A 25433-nucleotide genomic window follows, 5' to 3' on the forward strand; every position below is an offset into this window, starting at 1 on the left:
CTTCTCAGCTTGCCTCAGTTTGTTTTGACACACAACCTCATCTTAGTCCTCTGAAAGGTGCACACCCTTCTTTATCTCTAGCTCCCTTCATCCTTTGTGCACTCCCATCCCTTTCCCAGCCAGCCCGGCTTCCAGCACATAAGCATCTGCAAGTGCAGAATGGCATCTCTCCAAAGAAATGAACATTTTGTTATTAAATCCCCAGTCATTGATTTAGTGGGTACTATTTATAACAAAAACTGTTTTATCAAAGTTTTATGGTAAACACTAGAATATCCTTAGTAAAATAACCTGAAAAGAGTTAAAACTAACAATCTATAACTGATCTGTTTATAAATCTGGGACATATTATGCTGCTTCTTATGGTGTAGCTGAAATAAATGGATAAGAAAATTAATTCTTTTCCAATTTCTGATTGGTAATTATTCGGGGCTTTTTTCTTCCACAAAGAAATATCTCAAATGAAATATGATACTATACTAAAACATATTATTGTAAAAGGAACATTCCAAATGGCCTTTCTAAAAATTTTAGTTTTCTGTATTACCTCAGACTTTAAAACAGGCTAGTGAAACTCAAGAAACTGTTAAGTAACAGCTTGAAAATTCACAGGAGAAAGATAAATTAAAATAATGAAAATACATTCGAATTGATCTCAAATTCTGAACTGAACTGGCACCTACATTGCCTCTAAAGTAGTTTCAGTTTGTCTAGTGAGGAAGCCAGAGTCTATTCTCTTAATCTATAGCTAAAGCAAGAATATAAAAATAATAAAACAATACAAAAGAACCTTTTGACAAGTCTCTCTTCTAATCTTTACTATGCTGATCTCAAAATAATAGTATTCACTCCAGTTTTAATTGTTAATTGCATATTAATTCTTCTCTATTAAAAACAAATAAGAAAAATAATTGAATCAGACTTTTTCCCAAAGGGAAAACTGCTTAAATTCTATCCTCATGTAAAACACATTATATTCAGAGTTTTAGTTTTGAAAGGGAATGAAGTCTTTTAATTTTATTTCCCAAACAATGCTGGAATGGATTCTACTATTTATTGGTCAAATATTTCTTAACCTGCACGAGAATAGATCTAGTAACAGAATTTTCATGTATTTTCAATAGAGCAAACTAATTGTTAGGGTGCTCTTTATTTAATGCTGTCTAACCCTTCCTTCCTGTCCTTTTAAAAAAGTTTTTTTTTAATGTTTAATTGAAGTGTAGTTGGCATTTAATATTCAATTAGTTTCAGGTGCACAGCATAGGGATTGAAAATTATACACATTGCAAAGTGCTCACCATGAAAAAGATATTACTATATTATTAACTATATTCCCTATGCTATACTTTCCATCCTTGTGATATGTTTATTTTATAAACAGAACTTTTACTTCTTAATTCCTTTACCTATTTTGTCCATTCTCTATTCCCCTTTGACACCCACCTGTCTGTCAATAGGTGGTGAATGGACAAAGAAGATGAGGTATATACACGATGGAATATTACTCAGCCACAAAAAAGAATGGAATCTTATCATTTTCAATAACATGTATGGATCTAGAGGTTATTATGCTAAGTGAAATAAGCCAGACCAGAGAAAAACAAACACCATATTAATTGACTTATATGTGACACCTATAAAAACAGCACAAAAGAACAATCTTCCTTCCTGACTTTATCATTCATTGGCTCGAGTTATAATCTCACAATCTCTAAAAGAACAAATGTGTGTGTGTGTGTTTGTGTGCATGTGTGTATTTATTAGACATTTTAAGGTAGAAGCCATGGTGTTTCATTTCCCCTTATTTACTTTTGTCTCCTTAAATATAAATATGCCTTAAACTTTACTTCCCTGTATAACACAATTTTTTTAAGATTTTTATTTATTTTTTATTTATCCATGATAGATATATATATAGAGAGAGAGGCAGAGGCACAGGCAGAGGGAGAAGCAGGCTCCATGCCAGGAGCCCAATGCAGGACTCAATCCCGGGACTCCAGGATCGTGCCCTGGGCCAAAGGCAGGCACTAAACCCCTGAGCCACACAGGGATCCCCGTATAATACAAATTTTTACATTTTTATCAACTTTCTCCATATGCCCCAGTGTTGTTCATCTCCATTTGAAATATGTAATACTAAAAATTAGTCAAATGGTACCACTCAACGACAGAAAATTACCTTAGGCAATCAAGTTTACATCTATGTTTAAGACTACATCTACAATTTTAAACACTATATCATAATATAGCCATATATGCTATTTTTGAAAACAAAACCCAAGTATTTCATCATGCTCATTATTTTCAGAAATGTCCTTCTGCATCTTTTCTTTTTCTCCTGTACTTATTCAATAGCTGTGTACTAAAATCCTAGTATGAATTATATATTATTCTAGAAAAGGATGAAATTTCACTGTCCTTTTCCTGTAGTTATGGTAAAGAGAGAAGATTAGAAAAGCAAACTATTGTAAAATAAGAAAAAATATTATAATTAAGGTAGCAAAGTTCAACAGTAGCATGAGAAGATGAGGCATCTGGTGTGTCCATAGTGGAGAGTATGCTAGAAAGGCCTGGAGACTCGGAGGCTTATTGCACACACCAGTTAAAAGCTGATGCAAGGCTGAGAGTGTGTAATGACAATGTCGATGAAGAGGAGAGCATAGAGGCATTATTAGTAGGTCGGAGAGAATTTGGTAGTCACTAATTTTTGTGGGGGATAAAGAAGAGATTTTCTACAAATCTCTCGCCAACATAGAAAAGAAAATGAAGAAGGGACAAGAGGGATGCTCAGGAAACATTTCAATACATGTTGCCATAGAGAGAAGTGAAAAGGGCTGTCTTCTGGGGTCTAAGAAGAAAGGTTCCATCAATGAATCCTAGGGAAACTGAGGAGTGGTGTGGCTTAGGATAGGGCCTGTTCTGTAAGTACCATCAGACTCTCCTTCCTATCTCTTCTCCACCTCTTCGGATGCCAGCTTTGTTTTTATTTTGGTTTGTTTAATTTTTGCTTTAGAATAACATTTCCCTGAGTCACTGAGCCGACTTACCCATTTGGGGATCAGCTTCTGCTACCAAAGTCTCAAGGAACCATTTTGCTTGACTTCACTTGAGTCACATGTTCACTCCTCCACCAAAGTAGCGAGTCACAGGAGAGCAAGGCACTCACTACCAATGATCCAACCTGGTTTGGCTGCTTAAATTTTGACCAATCTTTGTAACATATGAGATTGGGTTTACTTAAATAGATTTTAGGTTCCATTCCATTGTTTTCACTAGAATGGGGGTCTTATAGATCTCTGAAAAATGAGGAAAACTATTTCTCAAAAAAATGTTATGTGGTAGAAAGGCAAATGAATAGGTGTTCATGGCATAAACAAAACCCAGATGGGCATATGGAAAGTACCACTGAAAGCTTTCTTGGACAGAATAGATGCCTATGCTTGGTCCTAATGGTCAAGTCCTGGTTAAACAGGCAGTGGACTAAAGGGAATCAGTGAGTAGAATTCAGTTTAGAAAGAAAAATATAAAGTGATGTGTCTGATGTCCTGGGACTATAAAAAGTTCAGAAATTGTCAAAAGTAAGGTGGAATGTAATAAAAGCTGTGGCTGGAATTGAAAACGATTCATCTTATAAAAGATCTTCTTTCTACCTTAAAGATACTGATTTTACACTATAAGTAGTTGGCCTCAAAATGTTTTGATCATTCTGTTCCCCTCCATATGTAAAAATTTTCATGCACAAATCACCATTGTAAACATATGTATTATTTACAAGGAACTATATGTATTGTCCTAGTACTCTAGCATGTAATGCATTACAAAAATAAACAAATAGAAAATATAATGAAATAAAGATGAATTAGAAATTTCAAATAATTTTCACTTTAAATATTATTATTAATAAACTTTTTAAAAATCCATCTAATCATGAAAGGCACAATATATACTTAGGTAATATCTATCATTAACAATAAAGGATTTAAATCCATATTTCATTTAGTCTTTTTAATAATTTCATATTTTTCTGATCAAAATAATTTCACCATTTTTCTGATCTTACTGATCAGATTAGGCTGTTAAAGATTTCACATATTTTAGTGACATAAAAAGAGATTTGTCACAGAAAGGAAAATATCATTATGACAAATTTTTATTGCCTGGCAATTCTTACACACTATTTTTTTCCAATTATGGTTTCTTTGCATGAAGTTGTATCAATTTCTTTTCTATTTAGTTATGGTAACCTCAGTAAAAAGTAAATGTGATCAATGAAAAAAACCTAGCAAGTTTGTGTAATCTGAACTATAAAGCAATAAGCTGAAAATAATTAAATATCTGAAAATGATACAATTTAACATTTTTTGGAACTCTTACCCTAGCCTTAGTTTATCCCATATAATTTAAGGGATAATATTTGATTGTCCGATATATGGGTCAAGAAAGCATGCTGCTGTCAATGTAGTTATCGAATATTATCAATAAGCAATCTCTTCATTAGCTTTGTAAAAATATATATAAATATCACAATATTTTTCACAATATAATAAATCTTGGGCATTATTATGGGCTTAAATGTTGATATGCTCCTCAAGTTCATATATTGGAATCTTAACCTCCAATGTGATGATATTAGGAGCTGGGGTCTTGGGAAGTGAATAGCTCATGACGGTAACCTTCATGAATGGGAGTAGTGCCCTTATAAAATAGACCCCAGAGAGTTTTCTTGTCCTTTTCACTATATGAGGACACAGCTAGAAGACACAATGAGGAAATAAGTCCTCACTTTGATGGCATCTTGACCTTTGACTTCTCAGCCTCTAGACTTATATGTAATAAATATTTTGTTTAAACTACCCAGCCTTGTTTTATCACAGCAACCTGAATGGACTAATAGAGGCATGTATCTAAATGCTAGATAGGGAAAAGGTATAGTTAAACTTTTGTTTCAGAAAAAATGTTTTGGGTAGTGTATGGCGAATCTTGAGACTAGAGAAAGAATATTTTATATGGAAAATAGTGAGGACATGAGCAAAATCAGTGACTGATAGGACTGAGAAATAGGATGGACTGTTGGATACATTAAAGGCATGGTCTGACCAGCTTTGGCTACTGGTTAGATGTCAGGTTGAGAAAAAAGGAGGTGTCAAGGATGGCTTCTAGGTTAGGCTGTTAGGTCAAATGCATGGTGATGGTGTTATTCACTGATATGAAAACTAGAAAAAGGAAATATAATTTGAATAAAGTTAGTAGGGTTTCCAGTCTGACATGTAGGGAGTGTAGACATTATCACTCTGTCCTCACAGCAAGTAAAAACCTGAACAAACTGAAAAAATCAACAATCTCTCTTATATGTGTCAAAGAAAGGAGGTCATCAGGCAAACTGCTACTTCAAAAACTGGAGAGATAGAAAGATACAAAGAATCACAACTTACCAGAGCAGAAGCCTCCAAGGAAATCAGTGTCAGGGTAGGAAAATCTGACATGTAATTGAGAAATGCGAGTGGCTCCCTGTGAACAAATCTAAGAGTTAAAAACTCCAGGGGGCCTAGTCATCAGAGGGATCCCACACTTTTGTGAGTTTTACCTCCAAGTTACTTATCGAGGGAGAATCAGGCTCCCCGCAGGGAACCTGATGTGGCACCCAGGACCCCGGGATCTGAGCCAAAGGCAGATGCTCCACCACTGAGCCACGTTGAGTCTCATGTTTTCCTGACAAGACTTGACCTCAGGCGAAACTCAGAGCCTAACCTGCTGGAGTTTTATCAGAACCTATCTTAACCTGGTGGTAGGGAAATACCCGACTCTAGCCCCCTTTAGGATTCTTGTCCCAATTAAAGTGGAGGAGATCTGAGAGGCACTGGGGAAGTTCAAAATCCATGGCACAGCCTCACCAAAGAACTGAAGTCTAACCAAAAGCTATAGAACAGTTCTCCTCCCCCAGGCCTCACTGCCACATTACCAAAGGCCCATTTATATTAGTTTTTTTTTTTTTACAAAAGATAGTATGTCTAGATTTCAACATAAAATTACAAGGCATGCTAAAAGGCAAAAAATGAAGTTGGGAGAGACTGAAGAAGCAGTAGAACCAGAGTCAGATATGACTGGGATGTTAAAACAATCATCATTAATATGTTAAGAGCTATAATGGAAAAATAATAGACAACATGTAAGAACAGACGGAAAATATAATGGAAAGATGGCAATTCTAAGAAAGAATCAAAAAGAAATACTAAGCACTACAACGAATATAAAGAATGGCTTTGATGGACTCATTAATAAAATTAATAAATTCAGTTTGAGGTTTGTTCAATTTAAGGTGCATGTGAGATGTAGAGATGAAGAAATTTAGTTGTCACAGTTCTAGCTCAGGACAGAAGTCCAAACTGGAAAATAAATCTAGAAGTTGTCTATGGACAAACAGAGATTAGAAAAGTAGGCTAATATTAAAATGCACAGGGAGAGTATTAGAACAATGGTTCATAAACTTTATTGAGTCACATTCTGACTTCAAAATTCTGGATCTCCTATTCAGAAATAGGTACATATATATGGTATTAAAGGTATAGCTTCCAGGGTGAGCTGGCCAGTCAGCCTTTCAGCTCAGGATGATCCCAGGGTCCTAGGATAGAGCCCCACATGAGGCTCCCTGCTCAATGGGGAGTCTGCTTCTCCCTCTGCCTTTGCCTGCTTGTGCACTCTCTGTCAAGTAAAAAAATCTTTTAAAAAATTTTAAGAAATAAAGATATAGCTTCAGGAGTTTTATTGGCTCCTTAAAATCCATTTCAAGATCATAGTTTAAACACATCTGATTTACAGCAAAAAGACTTGAGGCCAGATTCCTGAGGAAGACTTTACATTTAGTTATAGTCCTAATGAGTTTCATCATTTAAGAAAAGGAGGTGCTTACAAAACAGAAATGGCTGAAGAAAGTGAGAATATGCGAAAATGTGTAAATAAAAGAATGAGAATCTTTTAAGAAGTAAGTTGAATTTAATTGTATCAAAAGTTGAACAAACTCATACATGTGTACACATATACATATATTCTTATATATGCATAATAGGTATATAATACATATTCAAATTTTGATGTATGTATATTTGTATGGGTGTGGGTATGTGTGCTTAGCCTAAAACAAACATATTTGTATGTTTGTGTGGTATGTGTGCTTAAGCCTAAAAATACTGCATACAATGGAAGTAATTGATGGAGTAAGATGGACTCTACTGGGGCTGTGGATTTAAAGAAAATGAAGAAGGGCTGGAATAATTGCTGAGGGGAATGGGAAATAGGCCAGATAAGAAAAATGCAATAGGATTGCCAAGCAGTTGTGGTTACCTCTGAGTTTGGATACCATAAATTTGCTATGGTACTAATCTGCAAGATCATCTGGTTTTCTCTAGTGGTACACAGTAACATGGGTGCAGGCTCAGAGCGGAGGAGGCCGATGGTTGAATTAATCCAGTGTTTCTCAAAAGGTAAAAAATATATATATTATATATATATATATAATATATATATTTATATCAGAGTCATCTGGGAAACTTTTTCAACTGCACACGTCTATAACATAGGACTAGGAAAATAATTTTGCAATAATGTACCGGTGAGTGTCGAATGGATAGAGAAAGAGAAAAGCTAGAAAAGGCTTGTGCTTATGACCACATTTCACAAAGTTGCTAAAATAGAAGAGGTAGAATGAGTGGAATTAAAGAACAATTTATTACTGAGTCTGTGATATTAAAATGATTAAATTAGATTCAAACATTTTCAATATTATAAGATGTGGTGGAAAATCATATGCTTTTAGATGAAGAAACATGGATGTGGAAAATAAATTGGTTGTGTAGAACCATTGGATCGATCAAATCGTTCCTTTCGAGGTGACATCAATGTCTAAACATGAGCTGGAACCATTCTTGCTTTTTAATTCTAAGCTAGGTTTTGCTGTCTGACTCCAGCAAGTTACTTTGCCTTGCTGTGTCTGGTTTCCTCATCACAAAATGCATGTTTGTTGTGGTAATTAAATGAGTTAATGTATTTGAAACACTTAGCACCATACCTGAAACCTTGTGCACACTTGAAAGATGTTACTATGATTACTAAATCTCAATTTTACCATTATTTTATAGATGAGACTCCAACCAGCAAGACTTCTCACTTAATGGAAAAATGTATGTATTTTTTTAGTTTTTTTTTTTTTTTTACTTTTTACATTTTAAATTCAATTAATTAACATATAATGTATTATTAGTTGCAGAGGTAGAGCTCAGTGATTCATCAGTCTTATATAACACCCAGTGCTCATTACATCACGTGTCCTCCTTCATGCCCATCACTCAGTTACCCCATCCCCCCACCACCCTCCCCTCCAGCAGCCCTCAGGTTTGTCTCTTATGATTAGGAGTCTTTTATGGTTTGTCTTACTCTCTGATTTCATCTTGTTTTATTTCTCCCTCTCTTCCCCTATGATCCTCTGTTTTGTTTCTTAAATTCCACATATGAATGAGATCATATGATAATCGTCTTTCTCTGACTGACTTAGTTAGCTTCGCATAATATCCTCTTGTTCCATCCAGTCATTGCAAATGGCAAGATTTCATTTTTTGATGGCTGAGTAGAGTTCCATTTTATATGTGTGTGTGTGTGTGTGTGTGTGTGTGTACATATCTTCTTTATACATTCATCTGGAAAACAGTATGGAATTTCCTCAAAAAGTTGAAAATAGAACTACCTTAAGACCCAGCAATTTCACTACTGAGTATTTACCACAAAGATGCAAATGTATGATCTGAGGGGGCACCTGCACCCCAATGTTTATAGCAGCAATGTCCACAATAATCACACTATGAAAAGAGGCCAGATATCCATTGAAAAATATGTGTTTTTAAAATAAAAGCCAATATCTACATAGAATTACCCATAAAGATTAGCGTTTCTTAAAATGTTCACATTGCAGTCACCTTGTAAAATAGATTTTTGATAGATTTATCTTCCAGCCTTACTTCCTGACAAACTGTTAAGTATACTTACCTTTCATATTAAGTAAATCAGAGCCTTCAGACATAACTCTGCATAGCATTCTCATCTTGATATATAAAACCCATGGTTCTCCTTTATTGCCTTCACACCATCCTTCACATAACCCCATGACAGTAGGCTGTAAGAAATGTTTCCTGAACGAAAAGGGTTTTCCTTTTTTTTAAAAAAAGGTTTTATTTATTTATTCATGAAAGACACAGAGACAGAGAGAATGAGAGAGAGAGGCAGAACAAGAAACCAGCTCCATGCAAGGTGCCTGATGCAGGACTCGATCCTGGGACCCCAGGATCATGCCCTGAACCAAAGGCAGAGACACTCAACCGCTGAGCCACAAGGCATCCCTGGCTAATTCTACTGCATACTTATGTCTTTTAAGTCTGTTAAATCTCGTTTTCTTGGTCTCATGCTCATCCATTTTAGAAATTAAAATTTATCAACCTAAATATTTATTATCTATGATACTTATTCTCTGGTACTCCTGATAGGGTGCTGAACATTGACCCATGTGTGAGGGCAATAACAATGGTGTGGTGCAGATATACTGAAGCCTAAGCATATGCACAAAAATCCAAAACAAACACAAATTTATTTCCATGTTTTTAATTTTATTTTCTTTGTTTTTAATCTTATACCATATGTTATATTTCTGAATAGTAGAAAAAATGGGATGCCTGCACAACGTCTTGGATAAATGTAAATAAGGATATATCATCTTACTTTAAACTTCTGGGAAACAAGAAAGCAGAAGACCTGGCAGCATGCAAGGTATTCCACATGGCCCATGATGGGAAAAACCAGAGCTGAAGAATCCGTCTCTGTGATCCAGATAATAAGCGAAAAAAGAGATGAATGGTTTTATTCAAATGAAATTATTTCATCTCTCCATTTCTCCTGTTCTCATTTTACATTGATCTTTTCTCTTCTACCCCACAGAACTATAGCCCTATAATATTTTTTTGCCCAATAATATTTTGAAAATATATTTTAGCTTTCAATTACTCAAGGAAAGTCTGACTCTCAGTGATTCAGCACCTATTTGTTTGAAGGATAAAACTTTAAAATATATTTTTGGTTTTACTTTTACAACTTCCTCTCTTGATATGATATATATATATATGATATATATATCATATATATATGGCTAATATATATAATATAATGTATATATATGATACATTTACAAAGAGACTTAAGAGACACTTTGCCCTTTAGAATATCAAATAAAAAATGTCGTTGTTGAACCAGGGCATTTGTCCATTTCTTTTAGTATCTTATCCACAAGATAGACATATATCTATAAACACAGAAACAAAAACTATGAGTTTCTAGTAAAATCTTAGAATATGACCTGAGGCCACACTGCACTTAATCAATATTCTGATTTTCATTAAATACTTGAGTCATAAAAAAATAGAAATATGCAAAATCAGATATATTTGAGCAATGGTTTCGATAGATGACTTCATTTCTCCTGATGTAATTTTTTAAAAAATGAGTATTGTTTTATAGGTAAAAGAGCAGAAACTCTAAATAGTTTGAAACAATAGAGAAATTATTTTTCCTGGACAAGTTGCTTCTTCAACAATGATGCTAATACTTTGCCCATGAAGGAACAGAATACCAACATGGCAACTCTTGGAGCTTTCCATGAGACACAAATGAAAATGTGTTTATGAACAAAAGAGCAAATATCCTTCTAAACACTCAAAGCCAACAATGCTTAAGAGAACCGAATTGACCAAATACATATATAACTCTTTACAGATATGTTAGCTCATTTAATTGTCCCAAAACCAGTAGAGGCTATTTTAATTATCTTCATCTTGTAGATTAGAAAACCAGCACACTCAAATTTAGGAGATTTGCTATGTTCAGGTGGTTAATGAGAAACACAAATAGAATTTAATACCATTTTGCTATTTTTACCTTTGTTACATTACAAAAGGATAACTGCTAATTAAAATTTTGAAACAATTGAAAAGTATATAAAGTAAATACTAACGTATTATATATAATACTTCATATATAAAGTATATAAAGTAATTGCTTGCATTTTTATATATACACAAGTATATGTATATAAATACGTATTAATATACATGCTTATAATTTTATTTATACAAAATAAATTAATGCCATACATACTATTCTGAAATTTATTTAGCTACCCCATTTCTAATGGCTTATAATTTTCAGTGTATCACTAAGGAGATCAGGGATCTTTTTAATTCCACCAGGTCATAATTTTGCTCGTGCTCTTCTGCTTTATTTGTAATAGACCATATGTCTTATTCTTATTGATTTATAGGGTTCATTTTTCTTTGTATTAAATATTTTGGTCCTATCTTGGTTACATATTTCACAAATATGTCATTTGAGGTTTTTTGTTTGTTTTTACTTTTGTTCATTCAGAATTCAGAATTTCAGATTTAAACAATCAAACCAGTTTTTTATATAAATTTATGACATTTATACTTTACATCTTATGTTTTTTTATTGAAAGATGATAAAATAATAGCATCTTAAATAATATTCCAGAATTTATTTAAAATTGCTTGTGGGTAATTTATAAAATTATAAACTAATTTATAAAAATAAACTTTGCTGTAATGTGAGGTAGAGCTCTAAATTTATCTTAAATATACAATCAATTATCCCAGTGTCAATTTTTCCCATATTTAATATTAAAAGGTAAAAAGGTAAACTTCAAATGTATTTATATCTATTTCTGGGCATTCTCTGTTTATCTATTTCTATGCTAGAAATTTATTGCTTTTATTATTACAAATAGGCGGGGTTTTTTTTTAATAAAATTTAGTTATCTCTTAATAACAGGAGCCCTTTGGCCAGTGGGAGCTGCCAAGATTGCTCAGAGGAGAAACAAGTTTCATACACCAGGTTGGAGTGTGTCAGTGAAGTAAAGCATACCATTGGTACAGATATGCTGCCATGCAAATCTAGATACAGGCTTCTTTTTTTTTAAGATTTTATTTATTTATTCATGAGAGACAGAGAGAGAGAGAGAGAGAGAGAGAGAGAGGCAGAGACACAGGCAGAGGGAGAAGCAGGCTCCATGCAGGATGCCTGATGCAGGACTCGATCCGAGGTCTCCAGGACCAGGCCCTGGGGTTGAAGGCAGGCGCTAAACCACTGAGCCACCCATGAGTCCCTAGATGTAGATTTCCACGTGGTGATCAACACTCACTAAAGAACCCTTGTTTTTATATATAATAATGTTATAAACAGAGTATAAGGTGATACAAAGCTTATATTTCAACTTAAGTACAAAGAAAAAATATTCTGTTACCATGAGGCTGATTGTGGTGGATTATCTGTGAAAATGGCCATTCTTATAAGCACATGCTTCTTCCATTAAAAATGAAGTTTATGGGGACTCCTGGGTGGCTCAGTGGTTGAGCACCTGCCTTTGGCTCAGGGCATGATCTGGGTGGGGTAATCCAGTACCACATCAGGTTCCCTGCAGGGAGCCTGCTTCTCCCTCTGTCTATGTCTCTTCCCCTCTCTCTATCTCTCAAGAATGAATGAATGAATGAATGAATGAATGAATGAGTAAACAAACAAATTTAAAAAATGAAGTCTATTTTCTCTCCTATTCATCTTCTCAAACCATGTCACTTTTTTTGAGTAATTTAACAAATAAATGTGATTGTCTAGGATTCCTGAACTTATACCTTAAGAGACCTCAATTTTCTGATTTTATTCTAGGAAAGCAGTTTCCAGGTTAAGAGTTCCAACTACACAGCTTCAGAAAATGGCTACATGTAGAAAGAGAGAGGCTGAAGATTAAGAAAGTACAAAGGGAAAAAATAGGGGCCCCTTGATGTTCCAACATCCAGGATGATCTATCAGATGAATGAGTGAAGCCATCTCACAGCTAGTTGAGCTACCTCAGTGAACACCACACAAAGAAGAGGTAAGTTGTGCCACTGGGTCCTGCCCAAATTGTAGACCAAATAAATGGATGTTATCCAAAGCTAAAAAGTCTCGAGATGGTTCTTTTACATGGGAGTGTATTTCTGAAAAAGAGAATTCTACTGTATTAGTTTTCTGGTTTCTTTTATTTAAGTTTCCAGATAAATTTTAGTCTTAGCTCTGAAGTTTTGTGTAATATCTCTTAGTATTTTGTTTGGAATCACACAAAATGTATACATTATTTTGGGAGAAAGTAATATCTTCATAATGCTCTCAGAGATTTTCCAGAGGAGAATTTGAGCTCTCCTATTTTGGAAAAGAAGGTCTAATTTAGTTTTGCCGTTTTTTACTCCTGTGTACACCTCTTGTCTTTGGATGATACAGTTAATGTCTGGCTGGTCAGAGGGAAGAGAGATCAGAATTTATGTCTCCTGATGTTAATAAGATCTGGAGGCAGATTTAAAAAAAAAAAAGAAGAAGACTGCATAAAGAAGGAACTCCAAGAACATGTAAAAGTTTCTTTCTAGTCCTTGGCCAACTCCTAAGCTATGAATGCCCAGGATGCCATAAGAAAAAGACCTAGCATAGAACATCTGCTGAGATATGGGAGCTAAAAATCAATTCAAGTGTTTCTACAGAGCTGGAGAGATATGGTTCTGGCTCAGTCACAATAGAGAGACCTTGTTAACTCCTCAGGTGATTTATTTAAAAGCAAGAAAGGCCAGGCCCCAAAAGAAAAAGGAGTACATAGTAGCAATGAAGGAAAAACTGAATTAGACCCTCCTTACTATAACTTTAAACCAAGTCTTAGCAAAATAAAATAAACTGCCAGTAATTTAATTGCTGGATGAACAAAACACAATATGTGATGCACAGAAATAAATCTCTACAATATATCGTGCAAAATACTCAGCATATGTTTATTTTTTTCCAATATATGTTTAAAAATTACTAACTAGATGGAGAAGCAGAAACGATTGATGATTAAAAAATAAACTAGCGATTAAATGCAGATGTAGAATAATTTAATACTGAAGTCAACAGACAAGAACTTCAAAATAATAACAACTGCTATGTTTTTAAATATAGAAGATATGGATAAAATGAATGAAACAATGGGATATTCAATGGATATTTAAAATCTACACAAAATAAATGTGCATTCCAGAAAGTCAAATAAACTATATCAAGTTAAGCAGTATTATATGGATTTAACAGCAGACTAGAACATAAATTCATAAAGCCAAAACTAGTTGAGAAAATATAAACTACAGAAAGAAAAATATTGTTTTTAAAAAGAGCAGAAATGAAACAAATGTGATATAGAGTCAATAAGTTTAACCTACATGTAATTGGAATACAAGAAGAAAAGGGGAATTACATGGATATATATATATATTTTTAAGAATGGTGAAGTTTTCCTAATTTGATAAAAGTACAAACTCATGAATTTAAAAGGTAAACAAAAGTGGATAAAGAATACATCTTCTAACCATATCATAATCAAACTGAAAAAAAGCAAAGATAATGAAACAATCTTAAGAATGACCAGAGAAAGAAGAGCAGTTAGGTGGCTTGGTCAGCTAAGCATCGGACTTCCTCTCAGGTCGTGATCTTGGGGTCTTTGGATAGAGCCCCACATCAGGTTCCCTGCTTAATGAGCAGTCTCCCTCTCCCTTACCCCTCCCCTTGCTCATGTTCTCTCTCTTTCAAATAAATAAATAAATAAAATTAAAAAAAAAAAGAAGAACCAGAGAAAGAAGACATTTCCTGTAGTAAAACAATAATATTTGATCTCTCAGCAGAGATTACAGAGTTCATGGGGAGGCTGGCGGTTAGTCAGTATAGCATGTGATTCTTAATCTCAGGGTCATGAATTTAAGCCACATGTTGGGAGTGGAGCCTACATTACAAAAAAAAAAAAAAAAAAAAAAAACTATAGAGTTGGGTTTGGGGGCTTTGTTTTGTTTTTATATATATAAAATCCCAAGAAACTTGTGTGATATGTATATCAGAAAATATTAAAATGTATTATTAATGTATGGAAAAAACCCCACAATGCCAACCTAGATTTTTATACTCAGGAACAATAATCACAATAATCTTCCAAAATGAAGTTAAATATGAGCGTTTTCAGATATTTTTTTTTAAAAGGCCTACTGAAAAAATGCCAACACATCTGAACTACAGGAAATATTAAAGAAAATTATTCAGCCTTAAGGGAAATGATCACAAACAGGAAATAAAGAGTAAGAAGAAATAAAAGTTCCAAAAAGAGTAAATACAAAAGTAATTGTAAAAGACTACTTATAGTTTATAGTTACAAAAAAGAAAATGCATTTTGGATTTTTACCAGAAATAAAAGTAAAGTATGTGGGAACAATAGAAAAAAAGGCAAGAATAGAAGAAATTAACTGTTGAAAGATTCGTGCATTGTTTTGGATGTGAGGCCCTACTAATTTGAGGTGAACTATAATAAATTAAGGATGTATTAATTCCTGGGATAACCAATGAAAGAATACTAAGAGTCACCAAAATGTGAGTAAAAATGAAAAATGGAATAATAAAAAAAAAAGTGCTTGTTTAGGCAATAGTAATTAGATAAGGAAGAGTAAAGAAAAAAAAGTCTAGATGAAAAACAAAACTAGTATTAAGGTGATTATTTAAATACTAATAATTGGTGATTTTTAAAATTTCCAATTATATGCTGTTTACAAGAACTATGCTTTATAAATTATCTAGAGTTAAAAGTAAAGTTATGGGAAAATATGCCATGCGAATACTAATCAAAATAAAAATTGGAGTGGCTATATTAACACCAGGGAGAAAAAGAGCTTACATTAATGAGTATTTTCAATGAATAAAAAATGACATTTTTTAATGATAAAAAGTCAGTTTATCAAGAAGATGTAACAATCAAAACCCACTAAAATGAACACACAGAAATTCTCTTTTCTAGAAATTCTACTCCTAGTTATATGCAATACATGACAATTGAGTGCAAATATACACCCAAATACACTTTTTGAAAATACCACATTAAGTAAACAAAGCTAGTCCCAAAACACTATAGATGGCAGTGAAATAGATGAGTGGTTCTGCCCTTCGTGGGAAACATGGTCATGTTTAGCCAGTGCACACAGCATGACTTTCATCTCATATGATGAAGCCATGGAGTTTCTGCACCACAGATCGTGAGAGCCCCGTATTTATCTGTTAGAAAATTCTCATTCACTGCAGTCATTAACTGAAGATCCTTGGAACAGTTCCCTGAATTGTCCCTTTTACCTCATCACAACTGAATTTATTCAAATGAGTTGAGAATAAGAGGTAATTACATCCTCTAAAAACAGTTATTTTATCTAATCAAAGATTTGCAAATAAATCTCTTATGAATTAATTTATAGTCTAGGTGATGTAAAGAAGTTACAATATAATTTAACCAGAAGAAGTTCTATAGGACACTTTTTCAGGCACTTTCCAAACACTATTTTTTCTCCCAACATAATTTTATTTTTCGATTTGCTTTTTTTTCTCTAATATAATTTTAGACAAAGGATTTCCTGCTTTTTATTTTATGTTTCAAGATCTCAAAGACTGCAATTAATTGCTTCCTGAGACTGCTCAATATCAAGTAAATTCTTTCAAGTGGGTATGTGCTATTAAGAAATGGTCTTTTCTAGATTAATGTAGTTCTTTAACTTGAAAATGATTTAGTCAATGTTAAAAAATTATGAAGATTAACTTTCCCTTATTTCTTTGTTTTTATTGTTTTCTCTAAATTCACAATTAACCTGAAGACAGATGCTAATTAACAGCTGACATTATAATTTGGCTTCATTTATTCCACGAGCCATTTATATCAGTTCGGGAGGAGTGGAGACATGGCTTGAGGAGTTTTCCTGTTGTGAAATGTAAAGACTCTTACCGTTGTGTGTTGTGTTTTAAGTTTCATTGCCGTTCTACTTTATTTGCTTAGTCATTTATACTATTTAGTATCAGTTTTCCTTTTGATGAAGCAATAAAAAGTCATGTAATGGGGTAATAGTAATTTAATGACTAACTACAAGCTTTTAAAATCCCAAGAAATTTGTGTGACAGGTTTATAGTTGATATATTACTTGCAACTAAATTTCTTCCTGTAGGCACTTCTGTAACAACAAAATTAGGTTCCCTTAAGCATGGCCATCCCTAACATGAAAAATTAGGAACATATTGTGCTTTCAGAATATATTTTTTATTATGATGATTTCTAATCATATAAACACAAACATAAACACATATTTTTTCCCTTAAAACATATTTTGTTCCACCACACTACCACCAGATTATTCATTTACCTCTTCTCTGGATGCCATGTATAAATGCTTTTCTGCAACATGTTGATTACAGAGGACACTAACTCAAAAGAATGCCCCTTCAGGCAACACTGACAGAAAACAATGGAAGCCCCACAGCTCCAGAGAAACCAACCAGACCAAAATCATGCTACAAAAAAAAAATCCCAAACTTGAACTGTCTTTAGAATGGCAACAAAAGCAGGCAGGATCTACGTGTTAAACCTAAAGATTTAAAAAATAACACATTTAAAAAGGGCTCTAAATATCCAATCCAAATAGATAAAATGTCCAGGGAACAATAACAAATCTAAGTTCTTATGAAACTAAAAATACTCTTACCATATGATCCAGCACTCACAATCCTAGTTATTTACTCAAGAAGTTGAAAACTTATGTCCACACAAAAACGCAAGCAACTTTATTACTAATTGCCAACTTTATTCATAAAGTTACTTATTTGTTCACTTTATTTACAGCAACTGTATATGTAATTGCCAAAACTTGGACATAACCAAGATGTCCTTCAGTAAGTGAATGGATAAGTAAACTGTGCTACATCTTAAACAATGGAATATTATTTGGAGCTAAAAAGAACTATTAAACCATAAAAAGATACAGAAGAACTTTAAATGTATGTTGCTAAATTAATTAAGCCAATACTAAGAAGGCTACATACTGTATAATTCCAACTATAAAACATTCTGGAAAAAACAAAATTATCAAGATAGTGAACAGATGGCTGGTTGCCAGGGTGAGGAGGGGAAAGGGATAAATAGGCAGGACACAGAGAATTTTTATTTTTTATTTTTTATTTTTTTGAGAATTTTTAGAACAGTAAAAATACTATGTATACCATAATGATGGATACATATCACTATAAATTTTCCATCCCATAGAATATGTACCACCAAGGTGAAACTTAATATACACTATGTACTGTGGGTGATACTGATGTGTCAGTGTAGTTCCACCAGTTGTAACAAATGTACTGGTCTGGTGGGAGATGCCAGTAGTGGGGGAGGCTATGCATGTGTGTGAGCAGAGAATATATGAGAGTATGAGAAAATCTCTATACAGCCCTTCAATTTTGTTGTGAATCTTTCAATGTTCGAAAAAAATGAAGAATACGTAAAAATGAAATAAATTGCATTTATGTATTGTGATTATGATGATTACAGGTGGTGTGCAACTAGTGTATATGAAGGCCTGAGTAAATAGGCTTAATAGCAGTATTGGTAATGACTAAATCGGTGGCCAAATTGATATATTACAGTACCAAAGACAGATTTGCCCTCTCCTCTTGACCCTCGCCAGGGAACGTGTGGCTACGACTAGAGGCACTTCTGACTTTTACAACTAAGGGTACAATTGACATCCACTAAGTAAAACCCAGGGATGCTTCTAAGCATTCTATAACACATAGTATAACCACCCCTTACACTCTAAAAATTATCTATCTGGCCTCAAATGTCACAGGTACTAAGTTTGTGAAACTATATGTGGTTTTTAAATATAAAGAAAATATATTTTCTTCTTTCTCATCATTTCTTTTGGCATATAGGTGGGTGTACCTGTGTGTGAGAGATCTCTTAGTAGCCATTTATTTTATTTTTTTATTATACTTTTTTTTAAGATTTTATTTATTTATTCATAGAGACACAGAGAGAGAATGAGAGCCAGAGACACAGGCAGAGGGAGAAGCAGGCTCCATGCAGAAAGCCTGACGTGGGACTCAATCCAGGGTCTCCAGGATCACACCCTGGGCTGCAGGCGGCGCTAAACCGCTGCGCCACCGGGGCTGCCCTCTTAGTAGGCATTTAAAGGAAACTGTTCATTTTTAATTTTTTAATGACCCAAGATGTATTTCATACTTAGTTCTAGATAGTGCGCCTAATGTGTATGAAATAATATATCTAATTTTTAAAAAAAATACAGCCAGTTTCCTGTATAGCTTTCTGAGTACAATGGATTTAGATTAAAACAAAATGGATATAAATATTTCCTTTCGAGCATTAACAACTAAACACACCAGCTGTATTTTTGGCTTTTATTTAAATATTTATAGTTACTTGTGAACTTTGTCATCAGCAATTTTCAGAGTTTGGGGAATGTATGTAGCATCTGTATTTATAAACAATATTCCATTAATATTTCCAAATGCTATCATCAATGAAGAAAAGTGGTCTGTTAATATGTAAAAAATATTTGAATGTGAAAAAGGCTCTTATGGTTTATAAGCAAGTGACATTTCTCTAGAAACTAATTTCTTAGTAAAAAAAACCACCTGTACTTTAACAATTGTTCCTATTATTGATAGTTATTAAACTGATAGTTTAAATTGTTGACATATGTGAAATATTCAGAAAATATATGAAGCTTATTATAAATGTAAATAATCTCCATGATTATGGAGATTCTCCTTATGGTATGAAAATATGGCCATCACTTACATACGCTTTTGCCTTAAAAATTTTTTTAAGTAAAAAAAAATTTTTTTAAGTAATAGTATGAATTTTATTTTTAAGCCACATCATTTGGATTGCCCATACATATTCCATTATCCTGTATTTATTAATTTATTAAACATTGTCAGTTTCTATTTCCTTTCATTTCTATTGTTTAGAGAATGAATGCCAGGTTTAGCAAATAAAAATATAGTTAAATTTGTATTTCAGAAAAAACAAACAAACAAAAAAGTAGTGTAGGTGTCACCAGTACTGCTTGGAGCATTCTCATGCAGTTTTAATTTATCTGAAATTCAAATTTAAGTGCCATCTTTTATTTTCTGTGGCAACTTTATTTTGAATTCTTCTAGTAAATGCTCCATTGTGTCCTTTCTTATTGTGATGTTTCCCTTTTCTTTTCCATTCTTTTTTTCATCTTTTTTTTCTTTTTTTTTCTTTTTCTTTTCCATTCTGTAACTTATGTTCTCTCTCCAGAGCTTTTTACTTGTAACTCCTTCATAATTATATCTTTTCCCTGTTGTATTTTAAATGTTTAGTATATAAACTGCCTCCCATGCTTAGCAAGTAAATGCATTCAAAATATTCATATAAATTATACGACTTGACTATTTACTTGGATCTTTTTGGAACTTTAGATATTGACTAGGAAATTATTTGTAGTATCCTTATATGCGGTCATAATATATATAGTGGGAGAAAATATTGACCCTGAATTGAGACAGACTTTTTGATTAAGTAAATACAACTCACTCTTCTGCATCTTGTGAAACAATATATATGATCTGTAGACAAACGTCTTGAGCACTGAGGTTTATATTAGGGCAGAAACAATTGTAGGGTTGGAAAGAATTCTTATGTGCGTTATTAAATCTAGGCTTCGGTCTATGGGTTATGCGAATTAATCAACACATAGCCTTTTATTTCCTAGATGTATAATTCCTGGGATCTTTTGCTGTATTCAAATTGTACACAGGCCAAAAATGCATGAGAAGCACCTGTTATACATAGTCTTTGATTGGAAACTCCAGGATATGAAGTAACATTTTTTATAACTTGCAAATCAAATCATTTTCTAATGATTTTTATATTAGCTACTACTTTACTGATATTTGACAGCAAATCACTATGGTTATAATTCTCTATAGCATACTATTTTGTCACCAACATACTTCTTAATGGCCTTTCAACCTATGAGTGGATTGCAAATTTTAGGTAAGTTATAAAAACATTATATCAAACGCAACCATTTCTTTTTCTTCCCAATGAAAAGGAAGATACCAATGGCAGCATTTCATCTCAGCTTAATAAAGATAGTTTTAAAAGTAGGTGAATTTATATGGCACCTGAGTGGCTCAGTGGTTGAGCCTCTGCCTTTGGCTCAAATCATGATCCTGCGGTTGGTTCTTGGATTAAGTTCCACATCAGGCTCCCTGTAGGGAGCCTGCATCTCCTTCTGCTTATGTCTCTGCCTCTTTCTCTGTCTCTCATGAATAAATAAATAAAATCTTAAATACAATAAAAAAATAAAAATAAGGAATTTAGACATCAAGTCATTTTATACTGTATTTAATCTCTACTAAACTTTTGCTAAAATAATACTAATTCAAAATTAAGAGTATAGAAATGATAAAAACTGTATTATGTATAGGATTAGGTTAGAAGCTCCCAGATATAAGCTAACATTTATTAGTATTTATAATAATTTTCTACAAATCAGTCTTGTGTTTTATGATTATATTAACAATAGCTAACTTTTCCTGACTCTTATTACATGTTATGTGTGTGTATATACACTATATATGTTTATATATATAAACATATTCTTTCACTTAAGCTTTTTAAAAATCCCTCCAAATTAACTATTAGAAAGGTCACAATGCAGAGCTAGGCATCACCAATGCTCTTAGAATGCTCATCCTTTGAGATGATGTAAACACTACTCTCCTGGAATAAAGAAATAATCGGATTAAATCAATATACTATCAATTAATTAAACCTTGCAATACTGCTTTTGTAGTCTTTGACTCATAACTAAGAACATATGTAGCTTTTTCATCACACGCTTCATGGAAAGAGCAATTTCCCAGTTATTATAAATTTTCACTTTCTTTTAGATCAGATCATGATATAAAGGTTAAAATCAGTTAAGGATGAAGAAATCTTTGAACCTCTCTGAAAGCACAAATATTTCTCCAGAAAGTCGTCTAACCTTATTTATGCTTTTTTTTTCTTATTTATGCTTTATTATGTTTTGCTTTATGTTTCATTTACCTACACCTCATATTAGCCATGTCTATAACAAAACTATAAGTTGATTAATAGAACAAATGTTTAATTTGATTTAGCAGTCATAGTGATAGAATGCTTTGAATTATGACTTAATGCAACACTTGTTTTGTTTCACATGTTTTTGGTCTTTTACTGTCTGATAATATCTCATCTGTTCCCCTGCTGATGATTGATATGATTCAATATCATCGTAGTCTTTTAGTGTTTTAGGCTGACTTTGTTACACATAATCCATAAAAAATTTCTGCCTCTATAGGATACTTGTAATCTTATGACTTAATTTAATGGGAGCAGTCAATAGTAATACAACAAAAATTAGAAGAGGATTTCAACATATCTTGAATAACAACATCTTTTGCTATATATGTATTATCACTTTGAATCTGTGTTCTTATAATATATAGCATTAAGTAGAAAACTGAAGAAACAATATTCCTTATATTTAGAAACTTTACATTTCATTCACAGCACATGATGCTAATGGTTTTTAAGAACTAAGAATAAGTTAAAATCAGCATTGTCTTAGTCTTTTTATTTTTATAAGACATATTTTCAAATTTATTTTCATATTAATCCATATAGATAGGCTAATTGTTTAGATTTTGAAAGTATTATTAAGGACTTTATGCTTCTGACACAGGAAGATTTGTTTTACATGTAGTTTTTAAGACAATCCTCTTGAATTAAATTTCAAATGAATATGTTTGAGGCAGAAGGCTGTAAATCTGCACTTGTCTCATTATCTTATTCTTTGTGCCAACTCAGTAAATTCCAAATGAAATTATAATGTTTCTGAACATTTGCTAACATGCCAATTGAATCTACACTGCATCAAATAAATTAGATGAGAGTTAAATGTGCTCCTGGGAAGCAATATGACGAATAACGGCTAAGACATTATTTTAAACAGAACAAGAATGACGAGTTTAACGGTAAATCACTGACCTCTACATTAGAAAATATTGCTGAAAATACTTTATAAATTGACTGTTATTATTATTATTATTATTATTTTTACTTTTAGTCACTTTCTGCAGAAGGGTCAATTCCTCCTGACACATATCACCACCCAGTAGGAAACTGCAGTCTAAATGGGTGGTCCAGACAAGCATTAAGCAGTACAATTCCGACTTGGTACCTTTTACCTCCATATCATGCAGTCTCCATTGTTTTCATTTTTTATACTCTATGTTGCACCAAGAAAGTTATGAACAAATATATATATATATATAAATGTATACACACACATACATGTTTATGTATACACACACATATATATACACACACATATATGTGTATATATACATTGTAGATAAAATAACTTGCCCTGACACAAACGTCTTGAAAAGTATTGGTTCCAAACTTGTTTTATTTGCCACTGAATCCAGCCGAGCATAGTGTCTGGCACTCAGAAAGAATTAAGTAAATATTTGCTGAGTGAATGTTGAAAAAAAAATTATTCCTTTTTTTTTAATTTGAAAATGTGTAAAAGAGGAAACTTTTTTTCTGTACAATGGGAAATTAAATAATTAACTGTGATTGACATATAGTTTAGGATATTATGCTGTCATATGATAGTCTGAGCAAAACATTCAAATGATGTACATTTTGAAAGTCACTGTTTTTTCCTTTTGTTGTGTTGACAAGTAGAATAGAAAAAAAATAAATGGGTTGTATCATTCTCAAAGATAAAATAATGATGTATTCACAGCTTCAAGATGAAGTCAACTTTTAATTGTTTATGTTAATGTAAGATATAAAAGAAAAGTAGACTGCTGAAAACAGATGACAAAAATGATTTGTATCAATCTTCAGAAAGTAGAAATATACACAAAGGCATATAAACAAGCATATGTTTAGACAAAAAAAAAACTGCACTTCATGATTTACTGGCTTGATTCTACAGGCTTTCTCTAAAATATCTGAAAAGAAAAATACTTAAAGCACTGGAGCTAATCCACTGGCAAGGAATCAGAAACAGATCATATTTCAGCAATTAAATAAACTGAACAAGCCAGGATATCCCCACAGCAGAGCCTGCTAGTTCCACCAATAACTAAGTTTCCCCTCCTTCTCTGCATATAGGTGATGTGAGAAAGAGGGGTTAGGTGAAGCTCCTGAAAAAACATACACACACACGCAAAAAAAAAAAAAAAAAACCCAAAACAAACAAAAAACAACTCTTAAAGACTGATGGGGGTGGCATTCCCCCTCTGCTTCTTTCTGTTCATTATTCTTTCTGCCTGGAATGCGGATGTGAAGACTGGGGCTCTAGGAGCCACCTCATAATGAGGGGGACCTCAACAAGTTGAAAATATAGCTACCCTACAACCTAGCAATTGTACTATTGGGTTTTTACCCAAAAGATACAAATGCAGTGATCTCAAGGGGCACCTGCACCCCAATGTTCATAGCAGCAATATCTTCAATAGCCAATATATAGTATATATTATAGTATATAGCACTATATATATATATATATATAGTACAATATATAGTATGGACTACTCTTCAACCATTAAAAAAAAGAATTAATTCCAGTTGCAATGATGTGTTTGGAACTAGAGGGTATTATGCTAAACAAAAGAAGTCACTCAAAGTTAGACAATTATCATATGATCTCAGTCATATGTGGAATTTAGGGGAAAAAACAGAGGATCATAGGGGATAGAAGGAACAATAAAACAAGACGAAATCAGAGAGAGAGAGACAAACCCTAAGAGACTGCTAATCATAGGAAAGAAACCAAGGGTTTCTGGAGGGGAGGGATGTGGGGGGACGGGGTAACTGGGTGATGGGCACTAAGGAAGGAATGTGGTACAGTGAGCATTGTGTGTTCTATAAGACTGATGAATCACTGAACTCCACCTCTGAAACTAATAACACTATATGTTAATTAACTGAATTTAAATTAAAAAAATAAAAAATAAAACGAATCAACAAAGAAACAAAAAATGAGGATGAGAATCGAAGTCTAAGAATGACAGCAAAATACTGGGTGAGCTAGAATGACTGTTAATATTTAGTTATTCCAGGCAGCTGGTCTTTGCCAGCTTCTGTGCAATCATACCTCTGTTTTCCAGGTCTGTGTAATTGTTTTCTGAATTCAATATCTAATTGATACACTCAGCATACCTTCAGTCAAATATGTCAAAATATAGCTGTTTATTTTCTCCTTTGTATCTCATTCAAATAAGTTTCTCTTAACAATTGCCTGCCATCCATCATCAGCTCAACTACTTTTATCTTTATTCACTCAACTTGGAGTGCCATGGTTAACTTCACCCTTTCATTTCCTAGATTAATGTAAATGTGTGTATTTTGTAAATACATTTTGTCAATTCTTCTTTCTAAGGTTTCTCAA

At 33.0% G+C, this 25433-nt stretch overlaps 1 long non-coding RNA gene across 2 annotated transcripts in view; it reads left to right on the plus strand.

The window, feature by feature from the left end:
- The first annotated feature begins 7402 nt into the window (after positions 1 to 7402).
- The window catches only part of LOC140612057 (uncharacterized), a 37890-nt gene continuing 19859 nt past the window's right edge, over positions 7403 to 25433 (plus strand). Inside the window, exons 1-5 of one of the 2 annotated variants that reach the window (XR_012013374.1) lie at positions 7403 to 7478; positions 8133 to 8174; positions 9697 to 9807; positions 11878 to 11975; positions 12769 to 12976. This is a non-coding gene — a long non-coding RNA (uncharacterized lncRNA). The remainder of the gene's footprint in view (positions 7479 to 8132; positions 8175 to 9696; positions 9808 to 11877; positions 11976 to 12768; positions 12977 to 25433) is intronic. The other variant, XR_012013375.1, reaches the window with a different exon arrangement.

The sequence above is a fragment of the Canis lupus genome, chromosome 20, assembly GCF_048164855.1.
Source record: "Canis lupus baileyi chromosome 20, mCanLup2.hap1, whole genome shotgun sequence".
Lineage (NCBI taxonomy): Eukaryota > Metazoa > Chordata > Mammalia > Carnivora > Canidae > Canis > Canis lupus.